General features: G+C 47.3%; 1 long non-coding RNA gene across 1 annotated transcript; it reads left to right on the forward strand.

Annotated features, from left to right (window-relative positions):
- The first annotated feature begins 1,490 nt into the window (after positions 1-1,490).
- Positions 1,491-9,883, forward strand: LOC310663243. The gene is made up of 3 exons (XR_014504425.1): positions 1,491-1,577; positions 8,093-8,356; positions 9,605-9,883. It is a non-coding gene; the product is annotated as an uncharacterized lncRNA (long non-coding RNA).
- Positions 9,884-26,006: the final 16,123 nt, after the last annotated feature.

The raw sequence follows: 26,006 nt of genomic DNA on the forward strand, positions 1-26,006 counted from the left end.
AGAAGCCTCAGAACGAGAAGTAAAAGTTGTCATGGAAGGAGTAGGTGTTGTACTCTTACTAGTAGTGCTTGTAATTTCAGAGGTCAACTCACTGGAGGAGACAGACAATGTTGACTGAGAAACCAGCTGTTTGGTGGATGGTTGTTCGGTGGTGGAAGAACTAGACATCACTGTGTACTCAGATGAGGTCCCTTCTGAGGTAGTCTGCTTCACATGCTCAGTGGGTGGGTGGGTGTTTGAAGATAAGAAGGGTGAAGTTGTTTCAAAAATCTCAGGACTGGATGTAGAAGGGGCATTAGATGGAATAGGTGTTGTAGGCTCACTAGCTGTAACTGTAGTTTCAGAGGTCACCTCACTGGAGGAGACAGACAATGTTGACTGGGAGGAAAGCTGTTTTGTGGATGGTTGCTCAGTGGTGGAAGAACTAGACATCACTGTGTACTCAGATGAGGTTCCTTGGGATGTAGTCTGATCCACATGCTCAGTGGGTGTGTTTGTGCTTGAAGACAGGGTAGGTGCAGTTGTCTCAGAAGCCTCAGAACGAGAAGTAAAAGTTGTCATGGAAGGAGTAGGTGTTGTACTCTCACTTGTAGTGCTTGTAATTTCAGAGGTCAACTCACTGGAGGAGACTGACAATGTTGACTGAGAAGAAAGCTGTTTTGTGGATGGTTGCTCAGTGGTGGAAGAACTAGACATCACTGTGTACTCAGACGAGGTTCCTTGTGGTGTAGTCTGCTCCACATGCTCAGTGGTTGTGTTTGTACTTGAAGACATGGTAGGTGCAGTTGTCTCAGAATGCACAGGACTGGATGTAGAAGGGGTCGTGGATGGAGTAGGTGTTGTAGTCTCACTAGTAACTGCAGTTTCAGTACTTTGCTCACTGGAGGAGGTAGTAAATGTTGACTGAGAAAAAAGCTGTTCTGTGGATGGTTGCTCAGTGGTGGAAGAACTAGACATCACTGTGTACTCAGATGAGGTCCCTTCTGAGGTAGTCTGCTTCACGTGCTCAGTGGGTGGGTGGGTGTTTGAAGACAGGGTAGGTGCAGTTGTCTCAGAAGGCTCCGGACTGGATGTAGAAGGGGCATTAGATGGAATAGGTGTTGTAGTCTCACTAGCTGTAACTGTAGTTTCAGAGGTCACCTCACTGGAGGAGACTGACAATGTTGACTGAAAAGAAAGCTGTTCTGTGGATGGTTGCTCAGTGGTGGAAAAACTAGACATCACTGTGTACTCAGATGAGGTTGCCTGTGGAGTAGTCTGCTCCACATGCTCAGTGGGTGTGTTTGTGCTTGAAGACAGGATAGGTGCAGTTGTCTCAGAAGCCTCAGAACGAGAAGTAAAAGTTGTCATGGAAGGAGTAGGTGTTGTACTCTCACTTGTAGTGCTTGTAATTTCAGAGGTCAACTCACTGGAGGAGACAGACAATGTTGACTGAGAAAACAGCTGTTTTGTGGATGGTTGCTCAGTGGTGGAAAAACTAGACATCACTGTGGGTGTGTTTTTTCTTGTGGATAGGCTGGGTGCAGTTGTCTCAGAAAGCTCAGGACTGGATGTAAAAGGGGTCGTGGAGGGAGTAGGTGTTGTAGTCTCACTAGTTGTTGCTGGAGTTTCAGAAGTGGTGGACATGTTCGTAGTAGTATAAGCAGAAGTTGCTGAGGTTGCAGAAGTAGATGGTGTTGTTTTCAAAATTGTAGAAATGGATGTTTCGCTTGTTGTGCTTGGCATCTCCCTAGAACGAATAGGCAACAATTGTATTGAACTATTTTATAAAAATGCACATAACTATTCACCACTGGTAGTGATTATTGGACCCGCCAAGGGGGAAGAGTTGACCCCACGTCTCCACTCCCTCCTTCACCCCCTGGCATGCTACTCACTGGCATTTGGGTCCCTCGGAGGTGATGTGGCACTTTCCATTCACACAGTGGAATGGGTGGGGGTTCCAAGCACTGCAATTAGAGACGCAATGAAGTGTGTTGTTGACGACCCGCGCCACATAATATGGCTGGAGGTTTTGGGCCACCACTGAGTCATTCTTGCATTCGTCCGACAGATCTGGGAATGGAAAAGGAGAGAGTAGGGTCAGCAATGGAAGAATGCAAATGTCTCACAACACCACATGCATGGGACTAGGAGAACAAAAGGGGAGCTTGGCTGCTGGATCATAATCATCAAAAGGTAAAGGGACCCCTGACCATTAGGTCCAGTCGTGACTGACTTTGGAGTTGCGGAGCTCATCTCGCTTTATTGGCCAAGGGAGCCAGTTTACAGCTTTCGGGTCACGTGGCCAAAATGACTAAGCTGGGAAACCAGAGCAGCGCACGGAAACACTGTTTAACTTCCCGCCGGAGTGGTACCTATTTATCTACTTGCACTTTGATGTGCTTTCAAACTGCTATGTTGGCAGGAGCAGGGACCGAGCAACGGGAGCTCACCCTGTCGCGGGGATTCGAAAAGCCAACCTTCTGACCGGCAGGTACTAGGCTCTGTGGTTTAACCCACAGCGCCACCTGTGTCCCATCATCATCATCATATATCCCACACACCAATCCCCTCTCACTTGCCTGTCCTCACCTTTAGGACTCAGGGGCACTGCGGTCACACGAGATGCTCCTTCAGTAAAGCAGAGCTGATCTAAAATAGAGGGGGAAAGCAAAGGTGAGGCTTCTGAAAGGAAAAAATTGGGCGTGGGGGGTGGAGCATCCATCATGACTCCCTGCCACCAAGGTTGAAGGAAGCACACCTCTTCCGACAGCAAGCAACCTGATATTCACCTCCATGTGGGCATGGGAAAATCTGCTGGGATCGGTTGATGTTGCAGGAGAGCTGCTGGGGTAACAGGGAAGGGTTTGCACCCTCACGCCTCAGCATGGATAGATAACACTAGGTGGCCTCAGATACGGCCTAACTGGGGCGCATTCTATTCTTGATTCCTGTTTTTCTCTGGAGTGAAATTGGCATGCTGGGAAGACCTTGATTTCATTCCATTTTGGACAATAAGCTTTCGTACAGTTTCGTCTTGCTCAATCTCAAAGGGATACCTCTGTTCCTAGTGAAACAATGTAATTGTCTGGACCAGGAGAGTCAGGGTGGACTTGGACTCAGTGGAGCTGCTTAGGTTCTGCAGAGAGGTGTCTCACTGGCTGCCTCACAACCTCCTTCAGGCTCCCAGTGTGGCTGGCAACCCTGGGCTTAACTCCTGGCTACCACCTTGGGAGCCCAATCCGATGCATGTTGACTCAGGAGTACATGCACTTGTGATGCACTGGTGCAATTTACTCCCAAATAAGGAGGGACAGGATCACAACCCTTGGATGACTTCTGCTTCCTCATGACAGCTGATCTGAAAACGTTTAATAAGAAGCCTTTCCTCCTACTCCATTGGATGGATGGGAACGTAGTGTAAAAGTCTGCAACATTCATGCCATCTTTTGGCTCCTTCAGCTGCCAGCCAGACCTTCCCACGAGAAGTGGCAGGCGCCTCCTCACCTTTGTCATTGGAAGTGCAATTCTTTTGCAAGGTCTGTGTGAGGTCCTTCATAGATTCATTGTAGGAAGCATTGAAGTCTGAGAAGTGAAGCTGCAGGAGCACCTCGTGGTCCACGATAACACTACCATTGCTGAGAAGAGGCAGCAGGAAGGAAGAGAGAGAAATCACTTAGCCACACCCCCAAAGGTGCCCTCAGCCAGCCTGATGTGAGGTCAATGATGGTAGTGGGGGCTGTCGCTTAAAGGGGCATGGCCACTCACAGCAGGGGGCCAGGAGATTGCATGGCACCAAGCAGCACCCTCCCTCCCATACTTGGCCCTCAACTGTATCACTTCTGTGACTCACCTCAGCCGAATCACCTTTACACCCGTGTACCCAGGAATGTCCGCATAGAAGATGTTCATCTGCAAGGAGAGAGAGGTCTCATCTCAGCTGCATGGACAACAACAGTCGGAAGCACCAACCAACAGGAGGTTCTGCACATTGGCAGCAGAGCAGCTGCTCACTGCAAGCATCACCAGCCCCCCCCCCAAAAAAAATCAGACAGGGTGTGTCTTTGAGGTACAAGTCAGCAGTCCTAGAATCATAGAACTATAGAGTTGTAAGGGACCTGAGGGTTATTGGGTCCAATTCCTGCCATGCAGGAATTTCCACGGCAGCAGAAACAACAAAATACTCTACATGTACAAGACACTAGTTTGTTGATCTGAGAAATTCTAAACCCCCCATCCCAGCAGATTCTGGGTCCCTCCTGTGTGCTGAGTAGGACCTCTCTATCCTGCTGTGCTCCTTGAACTCCTCCACCCTTCCAACACACCTTTGGGGTATCTCCTGTGCTGGGCATGGCTAGTCGGTGGCCCTCCCCCAGCTGTTCTTGGACTCCAGTTCCCAGCAGGCAGCCTGGCCAAAGGGATGGGATGATTATAAAGGCTGGAAGATGACCTTTGTCACTTTAACATTGGTCTTTCAATTAGGAAGACGGTTCCTGATGTGTGTATTATGGTTTGAACCATCAGCTCTGAGCTACAAGTTACAGAAACAGCTTTCTATACTCATCTGATAGCTACATCTCCACATCTGGATATCTAGGTGTTCCAAATGAGGGAAACCTGACTGTGTTTCCAGACTTGCTGTGAATGAACTTCACCACTGAGGAATGGAGTATGAATGGGGCCTGGACTCAGAAGTCGCCACAGGGTTTGGGTTTGGGTGTGGGTATTTTGCGGGGTGTCATCTCTCTGTGCACAACCAACCACCCCTCACCTGTTCCTCAAAGATCTTCACGAATGTCTGGAAGTCAGAAGAGCTGGAATTCGCCATCTCTGGGCTGAACTTCCGATTCTTCACTGTTACAGAGACATTGATTGTGGCCACAACAGTCACTGTGATCAGAAAGCACAGGAGTCATAAAACATGAAGGTACAGCCACAGTTTCAGATGCAGGTCATCAAAGAAGCAAAATCACTCCCAGCAATGGGAAACACACAGTTTGAAGTCACAGGACCAAAAATGTTGCCCACCTAGAAATTAACTAGGCTTTTTTGCGGAGAAGGTCCTGTTGCTCCGCCATGACCTCCCTGCCAATTTGGATACAATAAAGGAACTGGAGGCCCCTTGACTGTCCTCGGGTCCAGTATTGGACCACTTTGACTGGATATCCCCAGCCGATATGGACAGACTCCTCCAAGCTGGAAAGCCCACCACCTGTCCTCTTGAGCCGTGCCCGTCTTGGCTGATTAGAGTGTATCCAGACAAGGTGCGGGCCCCCCTGGGTGATATCATCAATTTGTCCCTTGGCACCGGCATATTGCCAGGGGAACTGAAGGAGGCAGTGGTGTACCCGCTCTTAAAGAAAACATCATTAGATCCCTTAGATCTATCCAATTACCGCCCGGTTTCGAATCTTCCATTCCTGGGTAAGGTGATTGAGAGAGCGGTTGCTGAAGAGCTTGGTAGGTTTCTGGATGAAACATCGACTCTGGATCCATTCCAGTCCGGCTTCCGCGCTGGTCATGGGACCGAGACGGCTCTGGTACTATACCAGCTGCACTGGCTCCCGGTGGAGTACAGGATCAGGTTTAAGGGGCTGGTTTTAACCTTTAAAGCCCTATACAGCCTAGGACCCTCGTACCTATGGGACCGCCTCTCCTAGTATGTCGCACAGAGGAACCTACGGTCTTCAAATAAAAACATCCTGAAGGTCCCAGGCCTCAGAGAGGTTAGGCTGGCCTCAACTAGAGCCAGGGCTTTTTCGGCCGCGGCCCCGATCTGGTGAAAGACTCTGTCACAAGAGAGTAGGGCCCTGTGGGACCTGACATCTTTCCGCAGGGCCTGCAAGACAGAGCTGTTCCACCAGGCCTTTGGTCAGGGCGCAGCCTGACCCCCTCCTCTGGCAAACTGCACAGAATTTTGCTTAATGGTTGCCATCAATTTGATTTTAATTAATTTTTATAATGAAATGTTTTTAGAATGTTGGCTTATTTTGATTGTTGTTAGCCGCCCTGAGCCCAGTTTCGGCTGGGGAGGGCGGGATATAAATAAAATTTATTATTATTATTATTATTATTATTATTATTATTACTACACATACCCAGACATTCCTGAGCTTTTGTTTTCAAAGGAAGAACCAGAGGGCAGGAGCCTTGTACTAATAATGCTCAGACTTACCCACTTGGATTTCATTCTTTGCCTCTTCACATCGCTGCCCAGTATACGGAGATGGACAGTGACAACGACCGCCAACAAGCACTCCTCCATTAAGACACCAGAGAGGGACAACTGTGGTGGAAGAAGCTGAGGAAGAGGAAGAGAACAGAACATTAACAATATTCAAGAACAAGCCGACAAAAGAGCCCTCATATCAGGATACAACAATATATATACTGTACCACTTAAAGCAATGATTTCTAAGAAGTGTCCAGTGAGGGTACAAGAGAAATACAAATGATAGAATCAATTAGATTTCATCAGAAAATCAAAAAGTGTTGCCTAAACTGCTTGCTGAAAACAACAAAGCCTCTAAGGGTGCCTGAAGTTCAGTCAAGAAGAGGTCTCAGCCAAAAGGGAGTTCCATAGAACTGGGCCACAATTCTGAACACACAGCTCATTGCGGGGTGACCTGTGTCCCTGCGTCAGGGGAACCACTTAGAGCCACTCCCACAAAGACGGGAATGATCTAACAGGGATATAACGCATCAAACAGTATTGAAGATATCCTAGACTCAAGTTGTTAAAGGCCTTGTAAATTAATACAATAACTTTGTAGTTGGCCCAGTATGGACAGCATGTGTAAACTGTTAAGCACTGGAATACTGTACTGAGAGATAAACATCATTTCCATATGATTACACAGATACTTACCAGATGAACTTGTAAGCTGTGAATTAATCGATGTGTGTCCATGAGTAGTGGTGAAAGGTGACGATGCCTCGGCGGTCCCTATTTTTGTAGTAGTATAAGCAAAAGGCGTTAATGTAGTGGGCAACAGTGTTGGGGTCATTTCCGATATGCTAGTAGTAGGGTGTGTGGTTATGGTCTCTGTGATAGACGTAGATGATAATGTTGTATTGGAAGTGCTTTGAGCTACAATAGTGGTGAAAGTCTCTCCACTTGTTTCAAGGGATGTCGATGAATAAGATGTTCCACTAGTGGCAATTTCTGTGCTAGCAGATCCATGATATGCTGTGGAAGTTGTAAGCAGGGGTGAGCTCTGTTCTGGTGTACGGGTGGTGTTGGTGCTAGCAGATAGGATGGCTGCAGTTGTCTCAGAATGCTCAGAACTGGAAGTAAAAGGGGTGATGGATGAAGTAGATGTTGTGGTCTCACTAGTTGTGGCTGTAGTTTCAGAAGTCACCTCAATGGAGGTGACAGACAATGTAGACTGAGAAGACAGCTGTTTGGTGGATGGTTGCTCAGTGGTGGAAGAACTAGACATCACTGTGTACTCAGATGAGGTTCCTTGTGGTGTAGTCTGCTCCACGTGCTCAGTGGGTGTGTTTGTGCTTGAAGACAAGGTAGGTGCAGTTGTCTCAGAAGCCTCAGAACGAGAAGTAAAAGTTGTCATGGAAGGAGTAGGTGTTGTACTCTCACTAGTAGTACTTGTAATTTCAGAGGTCAACTCACTGGAGGAGAAAGACAATGTTGACTGAGAAACTAGCTGTTTTGTGGATGGTTGCTCAGTGGTGGAAGAACTAAACATCACTGGGTACTCAGATGGGGTTCCTTGTGGTGTAGTCTGCTTCACGTGCTCAGTGGGTGTGTTTGTGCTTGAAGACATGGTAGGTGCAGTTGTCTCAGAAGCCTCAGAACGAGAAGTAAAAGTTGTCATGGAATGAGTAAGTGTTGTACTCTCACTAGTAGTGCTTGTAATTTCAGAGGTCAACTCACTGGAGGAGACAGACAATGTTGACTGAGAAACCAGCTGTTTTGTGGATGGTTGCTCAGGGGTGGAAGAACTAGACATCACTGTGTACTCAGATGAGGTTCCTTGGGGTGTAGTCTGCTCCACATGCTCTGTGGGTGGGTGGGTGTTTGAAGATAAGAAGGGTGAAGTTGTTTCAGAAGGCTCAGGACTGGATGTAGAAGGTGTCATGGAAGGAGTAGGTGTTGCAGTCTCACTAGTTGTGGTTGTAGTTTCAGAAGTGACCTCACCAGAGGGGACTGACAATGTTGACTGGGAGGAAAGCTGTTTTGTGGATGGTTGCTCAGTGGTGGAAGAACTAGACATCACTGTGTACTCAGATGAGGTTTCTTGTGGTGTAGTCTGCTCCACATGCTCAGTGGGCGTGTTTGTGCTTGAAGACAGGGTAGGTGCAGTTGTCTCAGAAGGCTCAGGGCTGGATGTAGAAGGGGTCATGGATGGAGTAGGTGTTGTAGTCTCACTAGTAACTGTAGTTTCAGTACTATGCTCACTGGAGGAGGGAGATAATGTTTTCTGAGAAGACACCTCTATTGTGGATGGTTGCTCAGTGGTGGAAGAACTAGTCATCACTGTGTACTCAGATGAGGTCCCTTCTGAGGTAGTCTGCTTCACGTGCTCAGTGGGTGGGTGGGTGTTTGAAGACAGGGTAGCTGCAGTTGTCTCAGAAGGCTCCGGACTGGATGTAGAAGGGGCATTAGATGGAATAGGTGTTGTAGTCTCACTAGCTGTAACTGTAGTTTCAGAGGTCACCTCACTGGAGGAGACGGACAATGTTGACTGAGAAGAAAGCTGTTTTGTGGATGGTTGCTCAGTGGTGGAAGAACTAGACATCACTGTGTACTCAGATGAGGTTCCTTGTGGTGTAGTCTGCTCCACGTGCTCAGTGGGTGTGTTTGTGCTTGAAGACAAGGTAGGTGCAGTTGTCTCAGAAGCCTCAGAACGAGAAGTAAAAGTTGTCATGGAAGGAGTAGGTGTTGTACTCTCACTAGTAGTGCTTGTAATTTCAGAGGTCAACTCACTGGAGGAGACAGACAATGTTGACTGAGAAACCAGCTGTTTCGTGGATGGTTGTTTGGTGGTGGAAGAACTAGTCATCACTGTGTACTCAGATGAGGTCCCTTCTGAGGTAGTCTGCTTCACGTGCTCAGTGGGTGGGTGGGTGTTTGAAGACAGGGTAGCTGCAGTTGTCTCAGAAGGCTCTGGTCTGGATGTAGATGGGGCATTAGATGGAATAGGTGTTGTAGTCTCACTAGCTGTAACTGTAGTTTCAGAGGTCACCTCACTGGAGGAGACTGACAACGTTGACTGGGAGGAAAGTTGTTTTGTGGATGGTTGCTCAGTGGTGGAAGAACTAGACATCACCATGTACTCAGATGAGGTTCCTTGGGGTGTAGTCTGCTTCAAGTGCTCAGTAGGTGGGTGAGGGTTTGAAGATAAGAAGGCTGAAGTTGTTTCAGCAGGCTCAGGACTGGATGTAAAAGGTGTCATTGCAGTCTCACTAGTTGTGGTTGTAGTTTCAGAAGTGACCTCACCAGAGGGGACTGACAATGTTGACTGGGAGGAAAGCTGTTTTGTGGATGGTTGCTCAGTGGTGGAAGAACTAGACATCACTGTGTACTCAGATGAGGTTGCTTGTGGTGTAGTCTGCTCCACGTGCTCAGGATTGGATGTAAAAGGGGTCGTGGAGGGAGTAGGTGTTGTAGTCTCACTAGTTGGGGTTGTAGTTTCAGAAGTGGTGGATATTTTCGTAGTAGTATAAGCAGAAGGTGTTGTAGTTGCATAAGTAGATGGTGTTGTTTTCAAATTTGTATAAATGGATGTTTCACTTGTTGTGCTTGGCATCTCCCTAGAACGAATAGGCAACAATTGTATTGAACTATTTTATAAAAATGCACATAACAATTCACCACTGATAGAGCTTATTGAACCCGCCTAGGGGGAAGAGTTGACCCCACGTCTCCACTCCCTCCTTCACCCCCTGGCATGCTACTCACTGGCATTTGGGTCCCTCGGAGGTGATGTGGCACTTTCCATTCACACAGTGGAATGGGTGGGGGTTCCAAGCACTGCAATTAGAGACACAATGAAGTGTGCTGTTGATGACCCGCGCCACATAATATGGCTGGAGGTTTTGGGCCACCACTGAGTCATTCTTGCATTCGTCCAACAGATCTGGGAATGCAAAAGGAGAGAGTAGGGTCAGCAAAGGAAGAATGCAAATGTCTCACAACACCACATGCATGGGACTAGGAGGACAAAAGGGGAGCTTGGCTGCTGGATCATCATCATATATATATATATATATATATATGCTTTCGTAGATTTTCACGGGTACAGGAATGCAGGTTTTGGTGTCCTCGGGTGTCTTCCCGTGTAAAAGTTGGGGTGTCTAGGCGACGTTTCGACGAGGTCTCACTCGTCATCTTCAGGCTGGTGCTTTCGGCTTCTTGTTACTGGAACAGAGCAGGATCTCAGTGTTTGAGTTCCTATAAATACTGTTGAGGAGGTGTGGTGTATAGCCTCCAATGTTCTGGGCAGAGAGGAGGTTCCCAGGCTAGTGTGCCTTTTCTTCTTTTGTTCCTTAATTACTTGAGGGATATCTTGAGTGATTTCTTGAGTGATTTCCTGAATCCCACTTAGGTGGGTCATTAGGTGTGGATTAGTTGCTAAAGCCTTCGTGTCTTGAACTCTTGAACTTTGTGAAGAGTTTTTCTGAGAAGATGGCTGTACTGCACTTGGTTGTGCTCTGGCTTGGCTTCGTGTATAGGGGCGAGCTGTGGTTTTGTGGCCTGTGCCAGCCAGATCTGTGTAGGGATTGCAGGGGGGTGCAGCATCCGGAGGTGCCACCCTGGTTTGGCTACTGGATGGTGTCTGTAATTTATCTGTGGAGAGGGTCTGGGTTTGGGTCTGGTGTGGTTGATTGGTGATGGCGTTCTGTGTGCCTCTGGATCTGGTGTCAGGTTTTGTGGGGAGGGCTAATTTCCAGATGTCTGGCAAGCGGGATGTGTCGTCACGCTTGTTCATGTTGTGAGGGTGTTTCTCTATCTCGATGGCTTCCATGATTATTCTCTTGTGGTGATGTTCCATGTTAAAGAGCAATTTGGAATCTGCAAAATTAATTTCGTGTCCTGTTTCTTTCATGTGTTGGAAAAGAGAGGAAGTTTTTTCTTCTTTTTTGACGGCATTCTTGTGTTCTGCGATACGTGCATTTATTCGTCTGTTTGTTTGTCCAATGTACGTGGCTGGGCAGACTTTGCAGGGTATTTCATAGACCCCTTGGTTTTCCAACTGAATTTTATCCTTGGGGTTTCTGAGGATATTGGCTATTTTTTGGTTGGTGCAAAAGGCTGTTTTGATATTGTGTTTATGGAGGATTTTGCTAATTTTATCTGTAGTGCCCTTGATATAAGGAAGGAGGGCTATGCCATTGTTTTCTTCTGTGTCTTGGTTTTTGGGGGGTGTTTCTTTTTGGATTAGCTTCGTAACCCTGTTTTGCTGGTATCCATTGGCAATTAACACATTTGAGAGATTCTGTAACTCAGTTGTCAAGTGGTCTTCGTCAGCCAGGCGTTTGGTTCTGGAGATGAGAGTCTTGGCTACGGAGTTTATTTGTGCAGGGTGGTGGTGTGATTGTGCATGTAAGTAGCGGTTGGTGTGTGTTTTTTTCCGGTAGATAGTGTGTCCTAGGGAGCCATCAGGTTTTTTGTAGATTAGGACGTCAAGGAAGGGAAGTTGGTTGTTGGCTTCTATTTCCATAGTGAATTGTATTTTGGGGTGTAGGCTGTTGAGATGTGTGAGGAAGCTATCCAGTTTTTCCTTCCCGTGTGGCCAAATTACAAAGGTGTCGTCAACATATCTGAGCCAAAGTTTGGGTTTGTGTTCTGACTTGTCTAAAGCATTGGTTTCAAAGTGTTCCATGTACAGGTTAGCGATGACCGGTGAGAGGGGTGATCCCATGGGTGCTCCTTCTATCTGTTTGTATCTTTGTCCATTGTGGATGAAGTACGTGTTGGTTAGGCAGTGGTTGGTCAGGTCCAAGATGTATTCGGGGGGATTGTATTTGTTTTGAATGGCTGTCAAGGCTTCATTAATGGGCACTTGTGTGAAGAGAGATACAACATCGAAGCTCACAAGTAGGTCATTGGGTTGTAGGTTTTGCTTCTTTATTGTTTCTATGAACTGGAAGGAGTTTGGAACGTGTGAAGAGATGGATTCTGCATAGGGCTGAAGTTGCTTGGCGAGAAATTTAGCGAGATTTTGTAGAGGTGAGCCTATGGAGCTGACTATTGGTCTGAGTGGTGTTCCTTCTTTGTGTATCTTGGGGAGGCCGTAGAGTTTGGGGCATCTGGATGATTTTTCTCTGGGGATGATTCTTAGCTGGATTTCTTCACTGATAGGAGAGGCTTTTATTTTGGATTTGGTGGTTTTTTCCAGATAGGTGGTGGGATCTGTTTTTATAGGTTGGTAGGTAGGGTCTTGGAGTAGATTTGATAGTTTTGCTTGGTAGTCCGATGTGTTCATCACAACAGTGGCATTACCTTTGTCTGCTGGGAGAATGATTATGTTGTTGTCTTTCCTCAGGTTGGTGAGTGCTTTCTGTTCTTCTTTGTGTAAATTGCTTCTGGGTGGTTTGCTGGAGCAGAGGATGTTGGTGACTTCAAGTCTGATTTTATTGGCTTCGTCTGGATTGATTTTGGTTAGGCTAGCTTCGACTCCGCATATGATGTTTTCCGTGGGGATGTGTCTCGGGGCGACTGCAAAGTTGAAACCTTTGGAGAGTACTTTGGTTTCAGTTGAGGTGAGGATCCTGTCTGATATGTTATGTACTGTTTGTTTCATGGGTTGTTGTGGAGGGTGGCTGGGCTTCTGGCGTTTCTCTAGTTTGTGGAGTTTGTTGGTGTGTGTGTCTGTCTTGTGTGAGGTCTCCGTTTCAGCTCTCCAGACGGCTAGTTGTTTGCATTTGTCCCAGAGTGCAGGGTGGATTTTGTTACAGAGTTTGAGGTGAAGAGTGAGTAGATCTTTGTTGGTTTGGTTTAGTAGGTATCTTTTCTTGTGTAGTTCGTTTCTGATTAGAGATATGCAGAATCCATCTCTTCACACGTTCCAAACTCCTTCCAGTTCATAGAAACAATAAAGAAGCAAAACCTACAACCCAATGACCTACTTGTGAGCTTCGATGTTGTATCTCTCTTCACACAAGTGCCCATTAATGAAGCCTTGACAGCCATTCAAAACAAATACAATCCCCCCGAATACATCTTGGACCTGACCAACCACTGCCTAACCAACACGTACTTCATCCACAATGGACAAAGATACAAACAGATAGAAGGAGCACCCATGGGATCACCCCTCTCACCGGTCATCGCTAACCTGTACATGGAACACTTTGAAACCAATGCTTTAGACAAGTCAGAACACAAACCCAAACTTTGGCTCAGATATGTTGACGACACCTTTGTAATTTGGCCACACGGGAAGGAAAAACTGGATAGCTTCCTCACACATCTCAACAGCCTACACCCCAAAATACAATTCACTATGGAAATAGAAGCCAACAACCAACTTCCCTTCCTTGACGTCCTAATCTACAAAAAACCTGATGGCTCCCTAGGACACACTATCTACCGGAAAAAAACACACACCAACCGCTACTTACATGCACAATCACACCACCACCCTGCACAAATAAACTCCGTAGCCAAGACTCTCATCTCCAGAACCAAACGCCTGGCTGACGAAGACCACTTGACAACTGAGTTACAGAATCTCTCAAATGTGTTAATTGCCAATGGATACCAGCAAAACAGGGTTACGAAGCTAATCCAAAAAGAAACACCCCCCAAAAACCAAGACACAGAAGAAAACAATGGCATAGCCCTCCTTCCTTATATCAAGGGCACTACAGATAAAATTAGCAAAATCCTCCATAAACACAATATCAAAACAGCCTTTTGCACCAACCAAAAAATAGCCAATATCCTCAGAAACCCCAAGGATAAAATTCAGTTGGAAAACCAAGGGGTCTATGAAATACCCTGCAAAGTCTGCCCAGCCACGTACATTGGACAAACAAACAGACGAATAAATGCACGTATCGCAGAACACAAGAATGCCGTCAAAAAAGAAGAAAAAACTTCCTCTCTTTTCCAACACATGAAAGAAACAGGACACGAAATTAATTTTGCAGATTCCAAATTGCTCTTTAACATGGAACATCACCACAAGAGAATAATCATGGAAGCCATCGAGATAGAGAAACACCCTCACAACATGAACAAGCGTGACGACACATCCCGCTTGCCAGACATCTGGAAATTAGCCCTCCCCACAAAACCTGACACCAGATCCAGAGGCACACAGAACGCCATCACCAATCAACCACACCAGACCCAAACCCAGACCCTCTCCACAGATAAATTACAGACACCATCCAGTAGCCAAACCAGGGTGGCACCTCCGGATGCTGCACCCCCCTGCAATCCCTACACAGATCTGGCTGGCACAGGCCACAAAACCACAGCTCGCCCCTATACACGAAGCCAAGCCAGAGCACAACCAAGTGCAGTACAGCCATCTTCTCAGAAAAACTCTTCACAAAGTTCAAGAGTTCAAGACACGAAGGCTTTAGCAACTAATCCACACCTAATGACCCACCTAAGTGGGATTCAGGAAATCACTCAAGAAATCACTCAAGATATCCCTCAAGTAATTAAGGAACAAAAGAAGAAAAGGCACACTAGCCTGGGAACCTCCTCTCTGCCCAGAACATTGGAGGCTATACACCACACCTCCTCAACAGTATTTATAGGAACTCAAACACTGAGATCCTGCTCTGTTCCAGTAACAAGAAGCCGAAAGCACCAGCCTGAAGATGACGAGTGAGACCTCGTCGAAACGTCGCCTAGACACCCCAACTTTTACACGGGAAGACACCCGAGGACACCAAAACCTGCATATATATATATATATATATATATATATATCCCACACACCAATCCCCTCTCACACGCCAGTCCTCACCTTTAGGACTCAGGGGCACTGCGGTCACACGAGATGCTCCTTCAGTAAAGCAGAGCTGATCTAAAATAGAGGGGGAAAGCAAAGGTGAGGCTTCTGAAAAGAAGAAATTGGGCGTGGGGGGTGGAGCATCCATCAAGACTACCTGCCACCAAGGTTGAAGGAAGCACACCTCTTCTGACAGCAAGCAACCTGATATTCACCTCCATGAATATGGGAAAATCAGCTGTGGTTGGCTGATGTTGCAGCCCAGCTGCTAGGGTAATAGAGAAGGGTTTGCACCCTCACTCCTCAGCATGGATAGATAACACTAGGTGGCCTCAGATACGGCCTAACTGGGGCACATTCTATTCTTGATTCCTGTTTTTCTGTGGAGTGAAATTGGCATGCTGGGAAGACCTTGATTTGATTCCATTTTGGACAATAAGCTTTCGTACAGTTTCGTCTTGCTCAATCTCAAAGGGATACCTCTGTTCCTAGTGAAACAACGTAATTGTCTGGACCAGGAGAGTCAGGGTGGACTTGGACTCAGTGGAGCTGCTCAGGTTCTGCAGAGAGGTGGCTCACCGGCCGCTTCACAGCCTGTCTTTGGGCTCCTGGTGTGACTGGCAACCCCGGGCTTAACTCCTGGCTACCACCTTGGGAGCCCAATCCTATGCATGTTGACTCAGGAGTACATGCACTTGTGATGCTGGTGCAATTTACTCCCAACTAAGGAGGGACAGGATCACAACCCTTGAATGACTTCTGCTTCCTCATGACAGCTGATCTGAAGATGTTTAATAAGAAGCCTTTCCTCCTACTCCATTGGATGGATGGGAATGTAGTGTAAAAGTCTGCAACATTCATGCCATCTTTTGGCTCCTTCAGCTGCCAGCCAGACCTTCCCACGAGAAGTGGCAGGCGCCTCCTCACCTTTGTCATTGGAAGTGCAATTCTTTTGCAAGGTCTGTGTGAGGTCCTTCATAGATTCATTGTAGGAAGCATTGAAGTCTGAGAAGTGAAGCTGCAGGAGCACCTCGTGGTCCACAATAACACTACCATTGCTGAGAAGAGGCAGCAGGAAGGAAGAGGGAGAAATCACTTAGCCACAACCCCAAAGGTGCCCTCAGCCAGCCTGATGTGAGGTGAATGATGGTAGTGGGGGCTGTCGCTTAAAGGGGCGTGGCCACTCACAGCAGGGGGGCCAGGAAATTGCGTGGCACCAAGCAGCACCCTCCCTCCCATACTTGGCCCCCAGCTGTATCACTTCTGTGACTCACCTCAGCCGAATCACCTTTACACCCGTGTACCCAGGAATGTCCGCATAGAAGATGTTCATCTGCAAAGAGAGAGAGGTCTCATCTCAGCTTAATAGACTGCAATAGTCGGAAGCACCAACCAACAGCAGGGTCTGCACATTGGCAGCAGAGCAGCAGCTGTCTGCAAGCATCACCAGCCCCCCCCCCAAAAAAAAATCAGACAGGGTGTGTCTTTGAGGTACGGGTCAGCAGTCCTAGAATCATAGAACTATAGAGTTGTAAGGGACCTGAGTCCAATTCTAGACCCCCAATCTCAGCAGATTCTGGGTCCCTCCTGTGTGCTGAGTAGGACCTCTCTATCCTGCTGTGCTCCTTGAACTCCTCCACCCTTCCGACACACCTTTGGGGTATCTCCTGTGCTGGGCATGGCTAGTCGGTGGCCCTCCCCCAGCTGTTCTTGGACTCCAGTTCCCAGCAGGCAGCCTGGCCAAAGGGATGGGATGATTATAAAGGCTGGAAGATGACCTTTGTCACTTTAACATTGGTCTTTCAATTAGGAAGACGGTTCCTGATGTGTGTATTAGGGTTTGAACCATCAGCTCTGAGCTACATATTACAGAAACAGCTTTCTATACTCATCTGATAGCTACATCTCCACATCTGGATATCTAGGTGTTCCAAATGAGGGAAACCTGACTGTGTTTCCAGACTTGCTGTGAATGAACTTCACCACTGAGGAATGGAGTATGAATGGGGCCTGGACTCAGAAGTCGCCACAGGGTTTGGGTTTGGGTGTGGGTATTTTGCGGGGTGTCATCTCTCTGTGCACAACCAACCACCCCTCACCTGTTCCTCAAAGATCTTCACGAATGTCTGGAAGTCAGAAGAGCTGGAATTCGCCATCTCTGGGCTGAACTTCCGATTCTTCACTGTTACAGAGACATTGATTGTGGCCACAACAGTCACTGTGATCAGAAAGCACAGGAGTCATAAAACATGAAGGTACAGCCACAGTTTCAGATGCAGGTCATCAAAGAAGCAAAATCACTCCCAGCAATGGGAAACACACAGTTTGAAGTCACAGGACCAAAAATGTTGCCCACCTAGAAATTAACTAGGCTTTTTTGCGGAGAAGGTCCTGTTGCTCCGCCATGACCTCCCTGCCAATTTGGATACAATAAAGGAACTGGAGGCCCCTTGACTGTCCTCGGGTCCAGTATTGGACCACTTTGACTGGATATCCCCAGCCGATATGGACAGACTCCTCCAAGCTGGAAAGCCCACCACCTGTCCTCTTGAGCCGTGCCCGTCTTGGCTGATTAGAGTGTATCCAGACAAGGTGCGGGCCCCCCTGGGTGATATCATCAATTTGTCCCTTGGCACCAGCATATTGCCAGGGGAACTGAAGGAGGCAGTGGTGTACCCGCTCTTAAAGAAAACATCATTAGATCCCTTAGATCTATCCAATTACCGCCCGGTTTCGAATCTTCCATTCCTGGGTAAGGTGATTGAGAGAGCAGTTGCTGAAGAGCTTGGTAGGTTTCTGGATGAAACATCGACTCTGGATCCATTCCAGTCCGGCTTCCGCGCTGGTCATGGGACCCAGACGGCTCTGGTACTATACCAGCTGCACTGGCTCCCGGTGGAGTACAGGATCAGGTTTAAGGGGCTGGTTTTAACCTTTAAAGCCCTATACAGCCTAGGACCCTCGTACCTATGGGACCGCCTCTCCTAGTATGTCGCACAGAGGAACCTACGGTCTTCAAATAAAAACATCCTGAAGGTCCCAGGCCTCAGAGAGGTTAGGCTGGCCTCAACTAGAGCCAGGGCTTTTTCGGCCGCGGCCCCGATCTGGTGGAAGACTCTGTCACAAGAGAGTAGGGCCCTGTGGGACCTGACATCTTTCCGCAGGGCCTGCAAGACAGAGCTGTTCCACCAGGCCTTTGGTCAGGGCGCAGCCTGACCCCCTCCTCTGGCAAACTGCACAGAATTTTGCTTAATGGTTGCCATCAATTTGATTTTAATTAATTTTTATAATGAAATGTTTTTAGAATGTTGGCTTATTTTGATTGTTGTTAGCCGCCCTGAGCCCAGCTTCAGCTGGGGAGGGAGGGATATAAATAAAATTTATTATTATTATTATTATTATTATTATTACACATACCCAGACATTCCTGAGCTTTTGTTTTCAAAGGAAGAACCAGAGGGCAGGAGCCTTGTACTAATAATGCTCAGACTTACCCACTTGGATTTCATTCTTTGCCTCTTCACATCGCTGCCCAGTATAGGGAGATGGACAGTGACAAAGACCTCCGTCAATTACTCCTCCATTAAGACACCAGAGAGGGACAACTGTGGTGGAAGAAGCTGAGGAAGAGGAAGAGAACAGAACATTAACAATATTCAAGAACAAGCCGACAAAAGAGCCCTCATATCAGGATACAACAATATATATACTGTACCACTTAAAGCGATGATTTCTAAGAAGTGTCCAGTGAGGGTACAAGAGAAATACAAATGATAGAATCAATTAGATTTCATCAGAAAATCAAAAAGTGTTGCCTAAACTGCTTGCTGAAAACAACAAAGCCTCTAAGGGTGCCTGAAGTTCAGTCAAGAAGAGGTCTCAGCCAAAAGGGAGTTCCATAGAATTGGGCCACAATTCTGAACACACAGCTCATTGCGGGGTGACCTGTGTCCCTGCATCAGGGGAACCACTTAGAGCCACTCCCACAAAGACGGGAATGATCTAACAGGGATATAACGCATCAAACAGTATTGAAGATATCCTAGACTCAAGTTGTTAAAGGCCTTGTAAATTAATACAATAACTTTGTAGTTGGCCCAGTATGGACAGCATGTGTAAACTGTTAAGCACTGGAATACTGTACTGAGAGATAAACATCATTTCCATATGATTACACAGATACTTACCAGATGAACTTGTAAGCTGTGAATTAATTGATGTGTGTCCATGAGTAGTGGTGAAAGATGAAGATGCCTCGGCGGTCGCTATTTTTGTAGTAGTATAAGCAAAAGGCGTTAATGTAGTGGGCAACAGTGTTGGGGTCATTTCCGATATGCTAGTAGTAGGGTGTGTGGTTATCGTCTCTGTAATAGACGTAGATGATAATGTTGTATTGGAAGTGCTTTGAGCTACAATAGTGGTGAAAGTCTCTCCACTTGTTTCAAGGGATGTCAATGAATGAGATGTTCCACTAGTGGCAATTTCTGTGCTAGCAGATCCATTATAGGCTGTGGAAGTTGTAAGCAGTGGTGAGCTCTGTTCTGGTGTACGGGTGGTGTTGGTGCTAGCAGATAGGATGGCTGCAGTTGTCTCAGAATGCTCAGAACTGGAAGTAAAAGGGGTGATGGATGAAGTAGATGTTGTGGTCTCACTAGTTGTGGCTGTAGTTTCAGAAGTCACCTCAATGGAGGTGACAGACAATGTAGACTGAGAAGACAGCTGTTTGGTGGATGGTTGCTCAGTGGTGGAAGAACTAGTCATCACTGTGTACTCAGATGAGGTCCCTTCTGAGGTACTCTGCTTCACGTGCTCAGTGGGTGGGTGGGTGTTTGAAGACAGGGTAGGTGCAGTTGTCTCAGAAGGCTCCGGACTGGATGTAGAAGGGGCATTAGATGGAATAGGTGTTGTAGTCTCACTAGCTGTAACTGTAGTTTCAGAGGTCACCTCACTGGAGGAGACGGACAATGTTGACTGAGAAGAAAGCGGTTCTATGGATGGTTGCTCAGTGGTGGAAAAACTAGACATCACTGTGTACTCAGATGAGGTTGCCTGTGGTGTAGTCTGCTCCACATGCTCAGTGGGTGTGTTTGTGCTTGAAGACACAGTAGGTGCAGTTGTCTCAGAAGCTTCAGAACGAGAAGTAAAAGTTGTCATGGAAGGAGTAGGTGTTGTACTCTCACTAGTAGTGCTTGTAATTTCAGAGGTCAACTCACTGGAGGAGACGGACAATGTTGACTGAGAAGAAAGCTGTTTTGTGGATGGTTGCTCAGTGGTGGAAGAACTAGTCATCACTGTGTACTCAGATGAGGTCCCTTCTGAGGTAGTCTGCTTCACGTGCTCAGTGGGTGGGTGGGTGTTTGAAGACAGGGTAGGTGCAGTTGTCTCAGAAGGCTCAGGACTGGATGTAGAAGGGGTCGTGGATGGAGTAGGTGTTGTAGTCTCACTAGTAACTGCAGTTTCAGTACTTTGCTCATTGGAGGAGGTAGTAAATGTTGACTGAGAAAAAAGCTGTTCTGTGGATGGTTGCTCAGTGGTGGAAGAACTAGACATCACTGTGTACTCAGATGAGGTTCCTTGGGATGTAGTCTGCTCCACATGCTCAGTGGGTGTGTTTGTGCTTGAAGACAGGGTAGGTGCAGTTGTCTCAGAAGGTTCAGAACGAGAAGTAAAAGTTGTCATGGAAGGAATAGGTGTTTTACTCTCACGAGTAGTGCTTGTAATTTCAGAGGTCACCTCACTGGAGGAGACTGACAATGTTGACTGAGAAACCAGCTGTTTTGTGGATGGTTGTTCGGTGGTGGAAGAACTAGTCATCACTGTGTACTCAGATGAGGTCCCTTCTGAGGTAGTCTGCTTCACGTGCTCAGTGGGTGGGTGGGTGTTTGAAGACAGGGTAGGTGCAGTTGTCTCAGAAGGCTCAGAACGAGAAGTAAAAGTTGTCATGGAAGGAGTAGGTGTTGTACTCTCACTAGTAGTGCTTGTAATTTCAGAGGTCACCTCACTGGAGGAGACAGACAATGTTGACTGAGAAACCAGCTGTTTGGTGGATGCTTGCTCGGTGGTGGAAGAACTAGTCATCACTGTGTACTCAGATGAGGTCCCTTGGGGTGTAGTCTGCTTCACGTGCTCAGTGGGTGGGTGGGTGTTTGAAGACAGGGTAGGTGCAGTTGTCTCAGAGGGCTCCAGACTGGATGTAGAAGGGGCATTAGATGGAATAGGTGTTGTAGTCTCACTAGCTGTAGCTGTAGTTTCAGAGGTCACCTCACTGGAGGAGACAGACAATGTTGACTGAGAAGAAAGCTTTTTCGTGGATGGTTGTTCGGTGGTGGAAGAACTAGACATCACTGTGTACTCAGATGAGGTTCCTTGGGATGTAGTCTGCTCCACATGCTCAGTGGGTGTGTTTGTGCTTGAAGACAGGGTAGGTGCAGTTGTCTCAGAAGCCTCAGAACGAGAAGTAAAAGTTGTCATGGAAGGAGTAGGTGTTGTACTCTCACTTGCAGTGCTTGTAGTTTCAGAGGTCACCTCACTGGAGGAGACAGACAATGTTGACTGAGAAAACAGCTGTTTTGTGGATGGTTGCTCAGTGGTGGAAAAACTAGACATCACTGTGTACTCAGATGAGGTTCCTTGGGATGTAGTCTGCTCCACATGCTCAGTGGGTGTGCTTGTGCTTGAAGACACAGTAGGTGCAGTTGTCTCAGAAGCTTCAGAACGAGAAGTAAAAGTTGTCATGGAAGGAGTAGGTGTTGTACTCTCACTAGTAGTGCTTGTAATTTCAGAGGTCAACTCACTGGAGGAGACGGACAATGTTGACTGAGAAGAAAGCTGTTTTGTGGATGGTTGCTCAGTGGTGGAAGAACTAGTCATCACTGTGTACTCAGATGAGGTCCCTTCTGAGGTAGTCTGCTTCACGTGCTCAGTGGGTGGGTGGGTGTTTGAAGACAGGGTAGGTGCAGTTGTCTCAGAAGGCTCAGGACTGGATGTAGAAGGGGTCGTGGATGGAGTAGGTGTTGTAGTCTCACTAGTAACTGCAGTTTCAGTACTTTGCTCATTGGAGGAGGTAGTAAATGTTGACTGAGAAAAAAGCTGTTCTGTGGATGGTTGCTCAGTGGTGGAAGAACTAGACATCACTGTGTACTCAGATGAGGTTCCTTGGGATGTAGTCTGCTCCACATGCTCAGTGGGTGTGTTTGTGCTTGAAGACAGGGTAGGTGCAGTTGTCTCAGAAGGTTCAGAACGAGAAGTAAAAGTTGTCATGGAAGGAATAGGTGTTTTACTCTCACGAGTAGTGCTTGTAATTTCAGAGGTCACCTCACTGGAGGAGACTGACAATGTTGACTGAGAAACCAGCTGTTTTGTGGATGGTTGTTCGGTGGTGGAAGAACTAGTCATCACTGTGTACTCAGATGAGGTCCCTTCTGAGGTAGTCTGCTTCACGTGCTCAGTGGGTGGGTGGGTTTTTGAAGACAGGGTAGGTGCAGTTGTCTCAGAAGGCTCAGAACGAGAAGTAAAAGTTGTCATGGAAGGAGTAGGTGTTGTAGTCTCACTAGCTGTAACTGTAGTTTCAGAGGTCACCTCACTGGAGGAGACTGACAATGTAGTCTGAGAAGAAAGCTGTTCTGTGGATGGTTGCTCAGTGGTGGAAAAACTAGACATCACTGTGTACTCAGATGAGGTTGCCTGTGGAGTAGTCTGCTCCACATGCTCAGTGGGTGTGTTTGTGCTTGAAGACAGGGTAGGTGCAGTTGTTTCAGAAGCCTCAGAACGAGAAGTAAAAGTTGTCATGGAAGGAGTAGGTGTTGTACTCTCACTAGTAGTGCTTGTAATTTCAGAGGTCACCTCACTGGAGGAGACAGACAATGTTGACTGAGAAACCAGCTGTTTGGTGGATGGTTGTTCGGTGGTGGAAGAACTAGTCATCACTGTGTACTCAGATGAGGTCCCTTCTGAGGTAGTCTGCTTCACGTGCTCAGTGGGTGGGTGGGTGTTTGAAGACAGGGTAGGTGCAGTTGTCTCAGAGGGCTCCGGACTGGATGTAGAAGGGGCATTAGATGGAATAGGTGTTGTAGTTTCACTAGCTGTAGCTGTAGTTTCAGAGGTCACCTCACTGGAGGAGACAGACAATGTTGACTGAGAAGAAAGCTTTTTCGTGGATGGTTGTTCGGTGGTGGAAAAACTAGACATCACTGTGTACTCAGATGAGGTTCCTTGGGATGTAGTCTGCTCCACATGCTCAGTGGGTGTGTTTGTGCTTGAAGACAGGGTAGGTGCAGTTGTCTCAGAAGCCTCAGAACGAGAAGTAAAAGTTGTCATGGAAGGAGTAGTTGTTTTACTCTCACTAGTAGTGCTTGTAATTTCAGAGGTCAACTCACTGGAGGAGACAGACAATGTTGACTGAGAAACCAGCTGTTTGGTGGATGGTTGTTCGGTGGTGGAAGAACTAGTCATCACTGTGTACTCAGATGAGGTCCCTTGGGGTGTAGTCTGCTTCACGTGCTCAGTGGGTGGGTGGGTGTTTGAAGATAAGAAGGGTGAAGTTGTTTCAGAAGTCTCAGGACTGGATGTAGAAGGGGCATTAGATGGAATAGGTGTTGTAGGCTCACTAGCTGTAGCTGTAGTTTCAGAGGTCACCTCACTGGAGGAGACTGACAATGTTGACTGAGAAGAAAGCTGTTTTGTGGATGGTTGCTCAGTGGTGGAAGAACTAGTCATCACTGTGTACTCAGATGAGGTCCCTTCTGAGGTAGTCTGCTTCACGTGCTCAGTGGGTGGGTGTGTGTTTGAAGACAGGGTAGGTGCAGTTGTCTCAGAAGGCTCCGGACTGGATGTAGAAGGGGCATTAGATGGAATAGGTGTTGTAGTCTTACTAGCTGTAACTGTAGTTTCAGTACTATGCTCACTGGGGGAGGTAGTAAATGTTGACTGAGAATAAAGCTGGTTCGTGGATGGTTGTTCGGTGGTGGAAGAACTAGACATCACTGAGTACTCAGATGAGGTTCCTTGGGATGTAGTCTGCTCCACATGCTCAGTGGGTGTGTTTGTGCTTGAAGACAGGGTAGGTGCAGTTGTCTCAGAAGCCTCAGAACGAGAAGTAAAAGTTGTCATGGAAGGAGTAGGTGTTGTACTCTCACTAGTAGTGCTTGTAACTTCAGAGGTCAACTCACTGGAGGAGACTGACAATGTTGACTGAGAAGAAAGCTGTTTTGTGGATGGTTGCTCAGTGGTGGAAGAACTAGTCATCACTGTGTACTCAGATGAGGTCCCTTCTGAGGTAGTCTGCTTCACGTGCTCAGTGGGTGGGTGGGTGTTTGAAGACAGGGTAGGTGCAGTTGTCTCAGAGGGCTCCGGACTGGATGTAGAAGGGGCATTAGATGGAATAGGTGTTGTAGTCTCACTAGCTGTAACTGTAGTTTCAGAGGTCACCTCACTGGAGGAGACGGACAATGTTGACTGAGAATAGAGCTGTTTTGTGGATGGTTGTTCGGTGGTGGAAGAACTAGACATCACTGTGTACTCAGATGAGGTTCCTTGGGATGTAGTCTGCTCCACGTGCTCAGTGGATGTGTTTGTGCTTGAAGACAGGGTAGGTGCAGTTGTCTCAGAAGCCTCAGAACTAGAAGTAAAAGTTGTCATGGAAGGAGTAGGTGTTGTACTCTCACTTGTAGTGCTTGTAGTTTCAGAGGTCAACTCACTGGAGGAGACAGACAATGTTGACTGAGAAAACAGCTGTTTTGTGGATGGTTGCTCAGTGGTGGAAAAACTAGACATCACTGTGGGTGTGTTTTTTCTTGTGGATAGGCTGGGTGCAGTTGTCTCAGAAGGCTCAGGACTGGATGTATAAGGGGTCGTGGGTGGAGTAGGTGTTGTAGTCTCACTAGTTGGGGTTGTAGTTTCAGAAGTGGTGGATATTTTCGTAGTAGTATAAGCAGAAGGTGTTGTAGTTGCATAAGTAGATGGTGTTGTTTTCAAATTTGTATAAATGGATGTTTCACTTGTTGTGCTTGGCATCTCCCTAGAACGAATAGGCAACAATTGAACTATTTTATAAAAATGCACATAACTATTCACGACTGATAGAGCTTATTGGACCCGCCTAGGGGGAAGAGTTGACCCCACGTCTCCACTCCCTCCTTCACCCCCTGGCATGCTACTCACTGGCATTTGGGTCCCTCGGAGGTGATGTGGCACTTTCCATTCACACAGTGGAATGGGTGGGGGTTCCAAGCACTGCAATTAGAGACACAATGAAGTGTGTTGTTGATGACCCGCGCCACATAATATGGCTGGAGGTTTTGGGCCACCACTGAGTCATTCTTGCATTCGTCTGACAGATCTGGGAATGCAAAAGGAGAGAGTAGGGTCAGCAAAGGAAGAATGCAAATGTCTCACAACACCACATGTATGGGACTAGGAGAACAAAAGGGGAGCTTGGCTGCTGGATCATAATCATCAAAAGGTAAGCGTAAAGGGACCCCTGACTATTAGGTCCAGTCGTGACTGACTTTGGAGTTGCGGAGCTCATCTCGCTTTATTGGCCGAGGGAGCCAGTTTACAGCTTTCGGGTCACGTGGCCAAAATGACTAAGCTGGGAAACCAGAGCAGCGCACGGAAACGCTGTTTAACTTCCCGCCGGAGTGGTACCTATTTATCTACTTGCACTTTGATGTGCTTTCAAACTGCTAGGTTGGCAGGAGCAGGGACCGAGCAACGGGAGCTCACCCTGTCACCGGGATTCGAAAAGCCAACCTTCTGACCGGCAGGTACTAGGCTCTGTGGTTTAACCCACAGCGCCACCTGTGTCCCATCATCATCATCATCATCATCATCATCATCATCATCATCATATATCCCACACACCAATCCCCTCTCACTTGCCAGTCCTCACCTTTAGGACTCAGGGGCACTGCGGTCACACGAGACGCTCCTTCAGTAAAGCAGAGCTGATCTAAAATAGAGGGGGAAAGCAAAGGTGAGGCTTCTGAAAAGAAGAAATTGGGCGTGGGGGGTGGAGCATCCATCATGACTACCTGCCACCAAGGTTGAAGGAAGCACACCTCTTCTGACAGCAAGAAACCTGATATTCAC

The sequence above is a fragment of the Podarcis tiliguerta genome (assembly GCF_965153285.1).
Source record: "Podarcis tiliguerta genome assembly, chromosome: 13".
NCBI classification, from domain to species: Eukaryota; Metazoa; Chordata; class Lepidosauria; order Squamata; family Lacertidae; genus Podarcis; species Podarcis tiliguerta.